The sequence below is a fragment of the Akebia trifoliata genome, chromosome 11, assembly GCF_017979445.1.
Source record: "Akebia trifoliata isolate Shusen 1 chromosome 11, ASM1797944v1, whole genome shotgun sequence".
In the NCBI taxonomy this organism is placed as follows: domain Eukaryota; kingdom Viridiplantae; phylum Streptophyta; class Magnoliopsida; order Ranunculales; family Lardizabalaceae; genus Akebia; species Akebia trifoliata.
Window position 1 is genome coordinate 26,731,088 of NC_141385.1, and position 15,610 is coordinate 26,746,697.

The window sequence follows — 15,610 nt, forward strand, 5'->3', positions numbered from 1 at the left end:
CAAAAACACCCCAAAAATCCACAACAAATTCAAAGCATCCAGATCCAAGAATGAGATACCTTGCCTCGGAGATCAGAAATTAGATCCGGAGACAGAACAAAGTAAGGTGTACGGTACAAGGAGCTGTTTTCACCAGATCTGAGGGAATAGTACTTTTGCAGATCGAAGGTAAGATTTTTAATTATTTTTTAATCTAGGTTTTGTAATTAGCGATGTAGTTCTATTTGGAATAAGTAGAGACCGGCATTGGCCGGGCGGGGTTGGTGCCTAACACCTTCCAACCCCGTAACATGATCCCCGGATTCAGATTTTCTGTGTAGATTAGTGTTTATCCGTTTTAGAGTCAGTTTGGTTCCTAGAGCATAATAACTAGGTGGCGACTCCCAAACCTCAAGGGTCAAAAGTGGATCCGCGCACCCCGCGAATCGAGGGCGCTTTCAGTGGCGACTCCACTGGGGACTATTGAGGATCAAACTTGAAAAACCCCAAGTATGGGAGCATTGCCAAGATGACCTAGTTTTTTTTTTTTTTAGTTGGATATATTTTATTTATTTTTTCTGTTTATTTATTTTTTTTGTCTTGATTGTAGATGATTTTGGGTATTGCATTTTTTTTTCCAATTAAAGATTACTTTTTGATGATCCCTAAATAATGAAAGATTCAAATTGACATATGAAAATGATGGAATGATGAAGGTTGGGTAGTAATGTTAAAACATTTTTACAAAATATTCTAATGAGAATTAGGTCTAGGAACCTCTTAATAAAACGTAGATCTCATCGAGTAGATTAATTTAGAACTTGAGTTCACTCAATTTCGTTATCGGAAGCTTTAGATATAATCGATGCAAGTTCTATCTATAAATCTGGAATTGTTGTTGAATAAAAGTTGGGACAGCAATGTTAAAACTTTTTTACAAAACATTCTAGTGTGAATTAAGTCTGGGAACCTCTTAATAAAACGTAGATCTCATCGAGTAGATTAATTTAGAATCTGAGTTCACTCGATTTCGTTATCAGAAGCCTTAGATATCATCGATGCAAGTTCAATCTGTAAATCTGGAATTGTTTCTGAATGAAGGTTGGGACAGCAACGTTAAAACGTTTTTACAGAACATTCTGTTGAGAATTAAGTCTAGGCACCTATTAATAAAATGTAGATCTCATCGAGTAGATTAATTTAAAATTTGAGTTCACTCGATTTCGTTATCGGAAGCCTTAGATATCATCGATGTAAGTTCGGATTGTATTTTTCAAATTCATAGAAAATTCGAATTTATCTAATGTTAGCACAATTAATGTTCCTGAGAGTGAGCTCATCTCAACCATTGTCATTCTATCATGAATGTAACATCTATTGGAATCTCGATTTATTTTGGATCACCCAAAAATAATCCTTGATTAGACCATAGACAACAAATTTATGGGCTTTTTTAATGTTGGATCAGATTAATTATTATTTGTGTTATATGCCCATATAATGTGCCATGATCTCTACAGATATATTTGTGATGTGTTTGCTTTCATCTTAATTTCGATGTGATGGGTTTTGTATTATTTTCTTGATCAATATTCATTTGATATCCATATGTGATGACATAATCTGGCCCATGGGCCCATGTGTTTGAAAAAAGCCCCGGGCACACCCCACCCTGTTTTGCACACACCACATGCACGTTTACTGTTTGGCACACTTACACATCCTATATAGCCAACGTGGCACTAGTGCGTGGCCCGATCTCTTCGGAGATGTGACGTCATTCATGAAAACCACAACTCCAGTCACGTACCTTAGGGTATATCAAACTGGGGTATCAATACCATCTAATCAGGTGATTCTGAGAGATGTATTGATGCACCCAAGCTGGAGTGACCTGAGCATTTGACCTATTGTGAGCCACACAGTCACATGTCCCGATTACCAACGTAGTACTAGTACGTGGTCGGTCCCCTTGTGGGATGCCAAACCATTTATGAAAGCTACAACTCTTGACTTGTACCCTGTAGGTATAAAAGATAATCTAAGTATATCAATTGCACTTCTTGGTCAAAATCGGTGCCTAAGCAAGATCTTGCCCCGCTGTACCCTACTGTACGAGGGGGATAGACTACGTCTATTCTATACGAGAGGTATTTAAGTGGGCCCTTGCTCAGCATTGTGCGTCACTTCTCAACTGGAGATCAAACTGGCTGTTTTTGACTTTAGAGAAGTGAATTGAGGTTTTAGATTATCACCTATACGGTATATCAAACCAAGTCACCACGTATCAAAAGGTATATAGGTGTGCTTGGGCAAGAGTGGATAGATAAAAATGCATTGCACGTAGTAAGCTTAGAGTCTAGAAACCTTCCCAGTAGGTCACGACTCGAACTTATCGTGGGTGTTCCCGGGTTGTTTATTAAATGGAGCCTGTTGATTGATGAATGTATGTGAATGATGTGGATGATGATATCAGAGTGTATGATTGTCCCCAAGGATCAAAAATATTGTTTTTAAAAATTAAAATGGGTGCACCAACCCAATAAAAAAATCCATTTTAAACTTGACCCAGTCCATCTCGATCCAACGATCATTATGGACCGAGCCATTTGAATCAAAATAAAATTCAAACTTTTTTCTGATTCGGATTTTAAACCCATTTTAAAAGAAGGAAAATGTTTTCCAGAAGAAAAATATTTTCCAGAAGAGAAATGCTTTTCAAAAGTAAAATATTTTTCTGAAGAATAAGATTTTCCAAAAGAAAATGCTTTCCCAAAACGTTTTTCTAAAAGAAAATGTTTTCTAAAAAAAAGAAAAGGAAAAGAAAAATATTTTTCAGAAAAAAATTGTTTATTTCAAAAAATCTATTTTTGCATGAAAAATTATTGAAATATGTTTGTGGAAGTTTTTATTCAATGAAAACATTATTTGTCAATATTTTTCAAGAGTGCAATAAAATTATTTTTCTGAATAATTATTACATTAATGAATTGTTTAATGGATTGGTGCACAAAATTCAATAAAATCTCAGGGTTCATTTAAAATGTTATAAAGGGGGTGACACTGAAATTGGTTAAATTCACCTTCAAAGAGGTTTAAGGGTTATCATTGTGTCTAAGCTCAATCGTCCATCGTCTAGCTAAGGTTGTAAATCCGGTCAGTTAGAGTAAACGTCAATATCAAATCAACAGTCAGAAATGACCTCAAAATTTCTCAATATCGTATAGTTGGTCTTTGAAGATCATAGTGCTTCAATCCTACCGGTTATAAGCAATATCTCAGTCCTCAGTCCTAATCAAACTCGTGTGGGTACTTGTCTTGAGTTTTAATGAGTCATTTGGGTTAACTCGAGTCCTTTTTTCTAGCAAGGTCATGTCTTCCTTAGATTGAGTCTACTCTTTCCTATTGAGTCAGGTTAGTTCATCGAGTCTATAGAGGTGTCTGTTGCCCCATCTGAAATTGATCGAATAAAAGAAATTTTTGAATACCTCGAACACATTAACGAATTAACTAATAATTTGATAGATTTCGTTTCTGAACAAGAAGATAAGAGTCGGGCTCAACCTTTAATCGGGAAAGAAAAGGTCTTTGACCTCGAAACAAAAAATAATTCCTAAAGAGATTCAAATAGAAACCATCTTATCCCGAAAGGAACACGAGGGGATAATGAATTTACTCAGAAATTTCAAAAGACTTGTTCGTGTGATCATATGAGGGTATGTTAGGTACAAGCTTGGGTGTTGTTCAACACGGAATAGATACTCGTCTATATCGATGGAATTAAAGAAGATGTTATAAAATGTATCAGCACTATCCTTACTACATCTTGAGTTTCAAATCACATATTATCAGTCGATATGGGGGTACCTTTCGAACTGATCTCTGATAATGGGTCGTACTTCAAAGCATAATCATTACTCTATGTTTAAAGTTGAAGATCTGGAAGCACAAATCATCCCCCCCTACCGTCCTCAGATCAATGGAACGGTTGAAGTAGTTAGTAAGAGTCTCAAGACTATCATCAGGAAAATGTGTCAATCACATCGAGATTGGTCAGAAAAATATCATTCACGTTATGGACATATCGAACTTCAATTTGATCCTCTACTGGAGCTACTCCTTACTCCTTAGTGTATGGCATGGAAGCAGTCTTGCCAGTTGAAATGGAAATTTCATCTCTCAGGGTCTTGTTGGAAAATCATTTGCTAGAAACAGATTGGGTTCGTCAGCAGTATGAAGAATTAAACTTGATCGAAGAAAACGAGTTAAAGCCCTGTACCATGTGCAAGCTTATCTAAGAAGAGTCACCCGTGCATTTGACAAAAAGGTCAAAGCTCATCATTTACAAGTTAAGGATTTAACTATCAGACTTCAAAGAAAATTGAACACTCCTCCTCGACTATAGGAGAAAGTCTGAACCCAATTGGAGAAATTCATTCATTAAGAAAATACTGTCTGGAAAAGTCGTCAGACTTCAAGAAGTGAACTACTAGAGTCAACCAACCTTGATCGAATCAAATGGTACTACATTTAAGGAGTCATCTTTGGCCGAATTAATTTTCCTGCTACCCAATTCATTATCTCCTTTCTCAGCCCTTTGCAGCCTTTTCAAAAAAAATGATGCCTTTTTCTTTCTCAGCCCGATCACCTAACCTAAGGGAGGGAAAAATCTGAACTACGTTTTGGTCTGATCCCAAAAATTTGGGGTACGTAGGCAACCTGAGAAGTTACTACAGGCCCGACCACATCAAAATAAAAAAATATATATAGATTCCCCGACAAAGGAAAAATCTAAAAAGAAAAAAATTCAAAAGAAAAAGAAATATCATCCAAAATGGGGAAGAAAGTTCAAGAAAATTTTTTTAAATGAAATGCCACACAAGGGGCATTTGGGTTTTTGAGCCTCAAAATTCATTTCTTTTTATGCCTAGTCCCAAGCCTACTTATAAAAGTCTTCCTAAGTACCGTGTGAAAAAGTCAAGGAGGGTAGCGAAGCATGATCAGACAGTAATTCTAGAACTTCAGAGGAGAAGAAAAAGATAAAAAAAAAATGATGAAGCCTGCTAAGTTGAAAACCCAAAAAGGACGACTTAGACAAAAATTAAGGCAAGCTCGCAAAGTTGAAAATATGGAAGGATAACTTTGGCAACAATCAGAGCCAAGAAAAAAGAAAAAGCTCGCTAGATCGAAAACCTGAAAAGGCGATCTAGGCAAAAGTTAGAGCAAGCTCGATAGATTGAAAACCTGGAAAGACGATCTAGGCAAAAGTTAGAGCAATACAAAAAAAAAACAGAAGAAAATCCCAAGCTGAGAGCAGTTCGAGCTGAAACATTAGAAATCCGAATAATCAAGTTCAATACTCAGCTTAAACCAGGCATAGATTCAGAAGCCACAAGTATCTTGTCTACGATCGATCTGAAAATTCTTACTTCCCCAAGTGAACCAATGGAGAGAATGGTGAATTCTATGATGAGTCTCAAAAGGAAATATTTTGTTCTCTTGAGCCTGACTCAAAATCTTTAATAAAATTAATCAAAATTAAAAGTTAGATCTTTATTGTGCTTGTGGTAATCAAATATTTCAAACCTTCATACAAGGGGCATTTTTTCTTTTCCTCTAGATATGTAATTTCCCCCCTTCTACCAGGGGCATTTTTTAATGATGTGTTCAATTATTTTCAATGCCATTATCAAACTAGGGACATTTTGTTTTTGAGCAATGTTAATCCTAAAAAAAATAATGAGAACTTCAAATTTAAGGTTACCCTCTTGAGCAGTTTTTCGAAAAAACTCTTGAGATTCAAACTCAGGTTTTAAATTCATAAAACTTTTGGATAAATCCTTGAGGTTCAAACAAAAGCACTTCGGATCTCACATTTGACTGTGCCCAGAGATCAACTAATATGGTATTTTTTCATTCCTAGATCCAATCATTCTTGGATTCGATCATTTCTCTTCCAGATTTACTATCTTCCAGATTTATTCAATTCACTATGATTAGTCTTTTCCAAATTCATTCATTCTTTCCCAAAAGTCCTTCACTCCTTCGCCAATTTTGCTCAGATGCCGCCAAGGGTAATCTTGGATTTTGCTCAGTTGCCGCCAAGGGTTATTTTGGATTTTGCTCAGATACCGCCAAGGGTTATCTTGGATTTTGCTCAGTTGCCGCCAAGGGTTATCTTGGATTTTGCTCAGATACCGCCAAGGGTCATCTTGGATTTTGCTCAGTTGCCGCCAAGGGTTATCTTGGATTTTGCTCAGTTTTCGCCAAGGGTTATCTTGGATTTTGCTCAGATGCCGCCAAGGGTTATCTTGGATTTTGCTCAGTTGCAGCCAAGGGTTTTCTTGGAATTATGCTCAGATACCGCTGAGGGTTTTCTCGGAACTATGCTCAGATGCCGCCAAGGGTTTTCTTGGAATTATGCTCAGATGCCGCCAAGGTTTTCTTGGAATTATGCTCAGATGCCGCCGAGGGTTTTCTCGGAACTATGCTCAGATGCCGCCAAGGGTTTTCTTGGAATTATGCTCAGATATCGCCGAGGGTTTTCTCAGACCTATGCTCAGATGCCGCCAAGGGTTTTCTTGGAATTATGCTCAGATGCCGCCAAGGGTTTTCTTGGAATTATGCTCAGATACCACCGAGGGTTTTCTCGGAACTATGCTCAGATGCCGGCGAGGGTTTTCTTGGAATTATGCTCAGATGCTGCCAAGGGTTTTCTTGGAATTATGCTCAGATGCCGCCGAGGGTTTTCTCGGAACTATGCTCAGATGCCGCCAAGGGTTTTCTTGGAATTATGCTCAGATACCGCCGAGGATTTTCTCGGAACTATGCTCAAATGCCGCCAAGGGTTTTCTTGGAATTATGCTCAGATGCCGCCGAGGGTTTTCTTGGAATTATGCTCAGATGCCGCCAAGGGTTTTCTTGGAATTTTGCTCAGTTGTCGCCAAGGGTTTTCTTGGAACTATGCTCAGTTACCGCCGAGGGTATTCTCGGAACTATGCTCAGTTACCGCTGAGGGTTTTCTCAGAATTATGCTCAGATGCCGCCAAGGGTTTTCTTGGAATTATGCTCAGTTTATATTTACTTCATGCTCAGATTTGACTCATTTCCAACTCAAACTCTTTGAAATCTATCTCAGATTTTGAGCCCACACACTTGCACAGTTGTTACATCAGTCAAGGAGAATTTTCTAAAATTCAAGGATCTGACACTGCCAGTGAGAGCTCGCGCTCAAGGACCTGACATTTTTCTAGTTCGGGGAGAGTTTTACGCTCAAGGATCCGAACACCCCGACGAATTGCTAAATCAAGCTATAAAATGAACTGTCACTAGCTTTGGCATTCGGACATCGCACTATCTACCAAAATAGATTTGCTATCTAGTTTGCTTCAACCCTCTTCCAAAGAGGGGCATCTGTAGCCACCCCATTTTTTGCATCCGCCTAATTAATCAAGTCATCAACCCGATCGCAAAGGTTCCCAATGATGGATGACTATTCCAATGCTTTATTTTGTTACCAGATATGTTTCAGAAATCCGGATGAGGTATCTCGAACTGACAAAACTTAGAAACCACGCTACGCTAGGAAAATACTACCCCAGAAACATAGAAATCATCATCCTGCAAACCAAAAAGAAGCTTCACGATAAAAATCACTAAAAATGACCAAATTATCAAAATACCCCTAACATCAAAATAACCTTAGAGCCTACATTACGCTTAGGAAAATCCGTTCAAATACATAAAAGGACAAATCGAAACCAAATAAATCATTTCGCTAATTTTCACAAAATTTGACAAAATATGAAAATACCCCTCATAAAATTCACCATCATTTCACACAAAAAATTTCATAAATGACAAAAACCAACATTCCCATTGAATTCCTTACGAAAAACTGATTTCAAAACATCGTGGAACATTGAAAAACGACTTAAAACATAAAAAATCCTCTCCGAGGGCAAAATGGTAATTTCATAATTTTAATAATTAAAAATTTTAAAATTAATAAATAAATCATTAAATAATGTAAAGTGAAACATTAATAAAATTAATTATAAAATTTAAACCAAAAAATTGATCAATCAGGCTTTCAAGAAAAATTGTTGATGGTTCGCAAGATATTTCTTTAATGACCCCTCCATTGAATCGAAGATATAATAGACGGGGGTTCTCCAAAAATTTAAAGTCAATCAAGAAAGACTAAAGTCAAGATATAAAGTCAATCAAATAAGACTAAAGTCAAAATTAAAGTCAATTAAGTAAGACTAGAGTCAAGTATTAAAGTCAATCTCATAAGACTAAAGTCAAAACCCTAAATCAAAACCCTAATCTAAATTAATCAAGTCAATCTCATAAGACTAAGGTCAAAACCCTAAATCAAAACCCTAATCTAAATTAATCAAGTCAATCTCATAAGACTAAAGTCAAAATCCTAAGTCAAAGTCCTAAAGACTAAGTCCATCTCATGAGACCAAAGTCAAAACCCTAATTAAAACTCTAAAAGAAACCTTAATCAAACCCTAATGCTTCTAAAAACTTTATAAATAGGAGCCTCCACACCCTATTTTCGTATCAAAGAAAAAATCCTAGAAAAAGTAGGTGAAAAAAGCCTCCACAACCTCTCCAAAACCCTAATTTTGGAGCCCCAACTCCTTCCCTAATACCCCTACTCTGATTTTAGCCTAAAAAATACCTAGAAACCTTTCAAAAACACCCCAAAAATCTACAACAAATTCAAAGCATCCAGATCCAAGAATGAGATACCTTGCCTCGGAGATCAGAAATCAGATCCGGAGACAGAACAAAGTAAGGAGTACGGTACAAGGAGCTGTTTTCACCAGATCTGAGGGAATAGTACTTTTGCAGATCGAAGGTAAGGTTTTTCATTATTTTTTAATCTAGGTTTTGTCATTAGCGATGTAGTTATATTTGGAATAAGTAGAGACCGGTATTGGCCGGGCGGGGTTGGTGCCTAACACCTTCCAACCCCGTAACATGATCCCCGGATTCAGATTTTCTGTGGTAGATTAGTGTTTATCCGTTTTAGAGTCAGTTTGGTTCCTAGAGCATAATAACTAGGTGGCGAATCCCAAACCTCAAGGGTCAAAAGTGGATCCGCGCACCCCGCGGATCGAGGGCGCTTTCACCTCCTCTATTATATCTTTAATTCTTTGGACCCCCAAATGGAGGGGTCCTTAAAGAAATATCTCGCGAACCCTCAACAATTTTACTTGAAAGTCCGATTGATCGATTTTTTTAATTTAAAATTTTAAATTAATTTCATCAATGTTTCACTTTAATTATTTAATGTTTTATTTATTAATTTCGAAATTTTTAATTATGAAAATTGTGAAATTACCATTTTACCCCCAGAGAAGACTTTTCACGTTTTAAGTCGGTTTTTAATATTCTAGGATGTTTTAGAATCGATTTTTCGTAAGGAATTCAATGTGAATGTTGGTTTATATCATTTATGAAAATTTTTGTGTGAAATGGTCATGAACTTTATGAGGGGCATTTTCGTAATTTTGTCAAATTCTGTGAAAATTGGCGAAATGATTTATTTGATTTCGATTTATTATTTTATGTGTTTGAATGAGTTTTCCTAATCATAACGTAGGCTCTAGGGTTGTTCTGATGTTAGGGGTATTTTGGTAATTTGATCAATTTTTAATGATTTTTATCGTGAAGCTTCTTTTTGGTCTACAAAATGATGATTTCTATGTTTCTGGGGTCGTATTTTCCTAGCGTAGCGTGGTTTCTAAGGTTTTGTCAGTTCGAGATACCTCATCCGAATTTCTAAAATACATCTGGTAACAAATAAAGCAATGAAATACACATCCATCATTGGGAATCATTGCGATCTGGTTGACGAGTTGATTAATCAGGCGGATGCAAAAATAGGGTGTCTACACCAATGAGTGATTTTGATTTTATAGAGAATGTTGCTTTGCATCATGTTTTTTTTTTAAATTTATATCTACTTTTTCAAAATGTAGATATTCATTAATGACTTGTGTGGGGTCAGATTCCAATGAACTATGTTGATGGACTCTGCCACCCCTTTGCTAGCATCGACATGGTACCTGCCAAAACACTTCGATACTTAATTTAGAGTAGTAGAGGAATAATGGATAAAACTGGTTTGACGCTCAATCGGCTAAAAGATCCCTAAGTCTGTGCATATTGTGTTATTTATAGATCCTTCCTCTAAATCAGGATTTCCCCTTCTAGCTGTAGGTGATCTCAGAGAATCCCCTGATTCCTAGGATCCTAAACGGAATGGAGATCTTTGGGATTGGATATGTTATACTGGGGAGATCTCATTCAAGATCTCTAAGCTTGACGTGTGCACACTAAGATTATGGGTACTCTTTGATTAGGTCTTGCTCAGTGCTATGTTATCCTCCTAGCCAGACCAGGCGCTCTCTACCTTGGTGATCCCAATTTTGTAATTTTTCAATTTAATTGATAAAAATAAATTTCAAAATTTGAAAAAGGATTTAATATTCAATGAACTCGTATTGTGTGAAAGAACATCAAAAAATGAATGATGTATTTGAAATATTAAAAAGTGCAAGAATCGAAAAAATAGAAAAAGGGTATGAAATGGTAAAATGTTAAAATCACACTCGAGGGGTGATGTATGTAATTTCCATTATCATCCTATGTGTGGCTTGATGAACAGATATCCAGGGATAATTTATTTTATGTTGTTAGGAGGTGACATGCATGTTTCTTTACTTTTTGTTAGTGCGAAACACTAAGTTATTTTTCTGTATTATTATTTATTTTAAACCGCGTGATTATAGTTGCCTGTTAGGAAACTGGATATCCATTCTCAACTCTATAATGTTAATTTCTCATTTATTTTCAAAGAAAATTTCTTATTTATTTTCAAAAAATAGAAATGATATGTATATGTAGTTATTTTGTAAACTGTTAAAGAATTTTTGAATACTTGAAGGGATAGTATGTCATATCATCCAAAGTGATCTATTATCTGCGGATGTACGATAGGAACAACCAAACTCATACGTGGTATAGGACGCATATGAAAGAAGAGTCACAACTAGAATTCGGGTTTATTCCTCTCTATATTTATTAGTAAACTTATAATATAAAGGTAGTCATATACGAATGGAGTTGTATATTTGAGAATTATATACATGCCTGATAGGCATAGACAAAGATGATTAGTCAGTTATCACTAACAATTTATAGTAGTTGAGCGTTTTGATACATCGAAAAGACACTCATTACTTATGGTCACATCAAACGGTTAGCTTGAGTTGGATAAATGGTCAACCAAGTGTGGTAAGTACAACAACCGGCCACAAAATCAGGAACTAAAAGCTACTAAAGTATTGTAACATCATGTCTCGACTGAGATCGATCCAGTCATGAATCCCAACTCTCTAATTCCACTACTCCACCATTGTATATTATGTATCTGTTGCCTTATTTTGATATATAAAATGAAGTGCATATTTAATGTTTCCATTTGGTAAATTAGATTTATATAAAAAGAAAATATTATAATGAATATTACTGATTAATATACTATGACTTTTAAAATATTTAGTTGCTCATCCCTAACTATATGTACCAGTTAATCGTAGTTTCTTCTATAAAATTTTCATATGTTAAAATGATTCAGTGTATTTATTCGTTCATGATAAGAGAGGTTATTGGTCGAAATTGTTTGCTTTCCTACTGGTTAATTATTATTACTCACCATTTCCTTCCTATTTTTTTAGTTTCAAAGCCTGCAGTTGACGAAGCAGGCGTAGAACCATCTGGTGGGTCAAATAGACAATCAGAATCTGTTACCTGGTGAGTATTGGGCCTAATTATGTTAAACCTTAAAATATCACATTGCATGTTCTTTCATGTTAATTAGGATTGATTATGCATAAATATTTGTATTTATCAAAAAATCCTGATTACGTGCGTTTATTGTGTAGTTCAAAGATCAAATCATCAAATTGGACTCTAAAATCAAAATTAGACATTGCATTTCAATCTAGAGGACCAATCAAGCATCCTGGCCAAATTTCGAGATTAAAAGTTTCAATCCAACTACGATGAGATGAGCAACTTGGGCGGCGCGGTGGACCTCGATTTGAATGCTATAAAATTGTGAAAGTATGCTTCACAGGTGATCTTATCCGTAATAATTCAGGTGCCTAAGAATAGATTCTTCCAGAACCTCGAATTTCTATAAATATAGTATTTTTCAATGTAGAATGGCCCTTTTCTTGGGACCTTCTTGGCTTATTGCTTCTTTTCCTTTAACATAAGGCACTTGGCCTTTTCTCCTGTATTTTTTAATTTTAGCTTCAGTTTTCCATTAATTTTTGTAATTTTTGTAAGTGAGAGATTGTAATTGCCTTTGTCTAGTGAAGAAAGGCTTATTCTTCTCCATCTATCTTTATATATCACTTACAATGACCTTAAGCTATTCTCCCTTCCATTGGAAAATGAAGAATCATAGAACAAGATTACTTTGTTGTATTTAGTTTTTTACCTCTTAATTTCCTTTAATGTTTATGAGTTTTCTTCAAGGCCTGTTCACACCCATGGATTAAGACTAGAGATGAACTCTTACACCTTTTATGCTAAACCTAGATGCTTCATTCTTAGATTAGATCAAAATGTAATATTTTTAATCTAGATATTTAGTAGTACGAGATTCACATATTAGAGAGTGAAGGAATTCTATTTTATGTTTTTTAAATCTGATTTTATCTTGATAAATCTTTCAATCTAAGGAGTGAAAGTGCCATCGATCATTGAGATGTGCAGATCCGCATTTGACTTTGAGGTTTGGGAGTCGCCACCTAGTTATTACGGTCTAGGAACCAAACATTGACTCGAAATGGATAAAAAATATAACTAATCTACTATAAAAAAAAATACTGAGTCCGGGGATCACATTACAAGTTGGAAGGTGCTAGGCACCAACCCCGCCCGGCAAACGCCGGTCTCTACTAATTTTCAAAAACGATTACATTGCAAAAAAGACCTAAACAATAAAAATAAAAAAAATAAAAATATTTACCTTTGCAACACAACAGTTTTGTTCCCTCAGATCTAATAGAACAACTCCTCGTTTCATTTTATGACCGGATTCACTTCAGACCTCCAATACGAAGTACCTCTTTCTTAGATCTAAATATTTCTGATTTGTTTATGAATTTCTAGGTATTTTTGAAGGGTTTGTAGGTATTGTTTTTAGCTAAAGTTGAGGTATGGATGTTAGGTAAGGAGTTGGGACTTCAAAATTAGGGTCTATGGGAGGTTAGGGAAGCTTTTTGACCTACTTTTCTTAGGGTTTATTTTTTAATACGAAAATAGGTTGTAGGGACCCTTATTTATAGATTTTTTAAAGTTCTTTTTAGATAGAGTTAGTGTTTAATTAGAATTATTTTAGATAGAATTAGTATTTAATTAGAATTATTTTTAAATAGAGTTAGTGTTTAATTAGAATTACATTAGATAGTCTTATAATTTAATTAGAATTCTATTAAATAGTTTTAGAGTTTAATTAGAATTCTTTTAGATAGTTTTAGAGTTTAATTAGAATTCTTTTAAATAGTTTTTGAGTTTAATTAGAATTTTATTAGGGTTTTGACTTTGGTCTTATTAGATTGATTTAGGATTTTGACTTAAGCCTCACTTGATTGACTTGACTTTAAGATTTTGACTTTAAGTCTTACTTGATTGACTTGAATTTAGGATTTTGACTTAAGTCTTACTTGATTGACTTGAATTTTAATTAGATTTTACTTTAAATTAATTAATATTTTAATTATTAATTTTAAAATTTTTAATTATTAAAATTGTAAAATTACCATTTTACTTTCGAAAAGAACATTTTACTTTTTAAGTCATTTTTTAATGTTTCATGATGTTTTAGAATCAATTTTTCATATAAAATTCAATGGGAATATTGGTTTTTGTCATTTATGAATTTTTTTGTGTGAAATGGTTGTGAACTTTATGAGGGGCATTTTCGTAATTTTATCAAATTTTGTGAAAATTGGTAAAATGGTTTATTTGGTTTCGATTTGTTGTTTTATGTGTTTAAAAGGATTTTCCTAAACGTAATGTAGGCTCTAAGAATGTTTTGAGGTTAAGGGTATTTTGGTAATTTAGTCATTTTTTAGTGATTTTTATCGTGAAATTTCTTTTTGTCTGAAAATTGATGATTTCTATGTTTTTGGGGTTATATTTTCCTAGCGTAACGTGGTTTCTACAGTTTTATTAGTTTGAGATACCTCATCCGAATTTCTGAAACATATCTAGCACCAAAATATAGCAATGAAATAATTATCCATTATTGGGAACTGTTGCAATCAGGTTGACGAGTTGATTAATCAGGAGAATGCTACAGGAGCTAATACTAAGTCCTATTGATTGAGTTATCGAAGAGGTTAGAAAGTAGATTTTGGTTTAATAATTTGCTCTAGGTGGATCCCTTTCCAATTGCATTTCCCTCCATAGTTTTTACTTTAATTTTATTTCTATTAACTTAACTTTCCAGCAAGTTTTATTTTCTTTTAGTAACTTTAAAAATACAAAAATAGTTTTAATAGTTTTAGTTAGATTTGATTTCATTATCTTAGCTTAATCCACCCCATTTTTCTTGGGTTCGATCCCTTACTTGCTCGACAAATCAAGGAAAGTTACATTTATTTTAATTTCTGTGAGAAGGATAATAATAGTCCCATTAGGTGGCGATCCTAAGCATGCTAATTTCTAAATTACCCATACAAAAAAGAGAGAGTGGGGAAGGATTGAGAAAAGAAATAGGAAAGTGTCTTTCATAATCTTTTGGTTCTTCGCATCTATTATGCATTCATTATTAGGGATTCATAATGTAAAATCCCAAGTTTTCGATTCGTATCTCAAGAAAAAATAGATAGTGAAATTTTGAGAAAATCCTAAAAGTAGGACTTAAGGTAAAATAGTAGGATTTTGTTCTGGTCATTTTAAATGAAATCTGACATCACCATTGGATTCAAAATGGTCAGAAAATATACTTTAGCCTATAAGCACGCTCAAATACGAGTTCAAACAAAAAAGTTGTAAAATCTTCAATTTTTGAGTCGGACTTAACTAAAATAATGACTTTTTTCTAGAGAAAGAATTTTAAAAATTCGATCACACCATTGGGTTCGTAATGAAAAATTATAGAAAATAGACTACATACTTGTCATTTTTGGACTATAGAAAGTCTAATTATAGTCAAAAATGGAAACGACGTCCATTTTAGGGTTCTATCAGACTAAAAATGTAACTTTTTGTTAAAGATATAATTTGTAGAATTTGATCACACCATTAGATCTAGATCGAAAATTATTCAAAAGAGAGTATTCATTTGCTATTTTGGAGTTCGAACGATCAAGTTATCGTCAAACGAAACAATAAGTAAAGTACCGATTTCGTCCCATACTTACATAAATAATTTTTTTAAACAAAAATACTATTCATCATCTCTTATTTTTATTCAAAATCAGTCGAAGGTTTTAATGAAAAATTTTGATTTTTTTCCTTACTTTTAACCTCAGATTTGTCGCGAACGGGCCGTCGTTGACCTCCGATACAGAAGGGAAAAACGTTT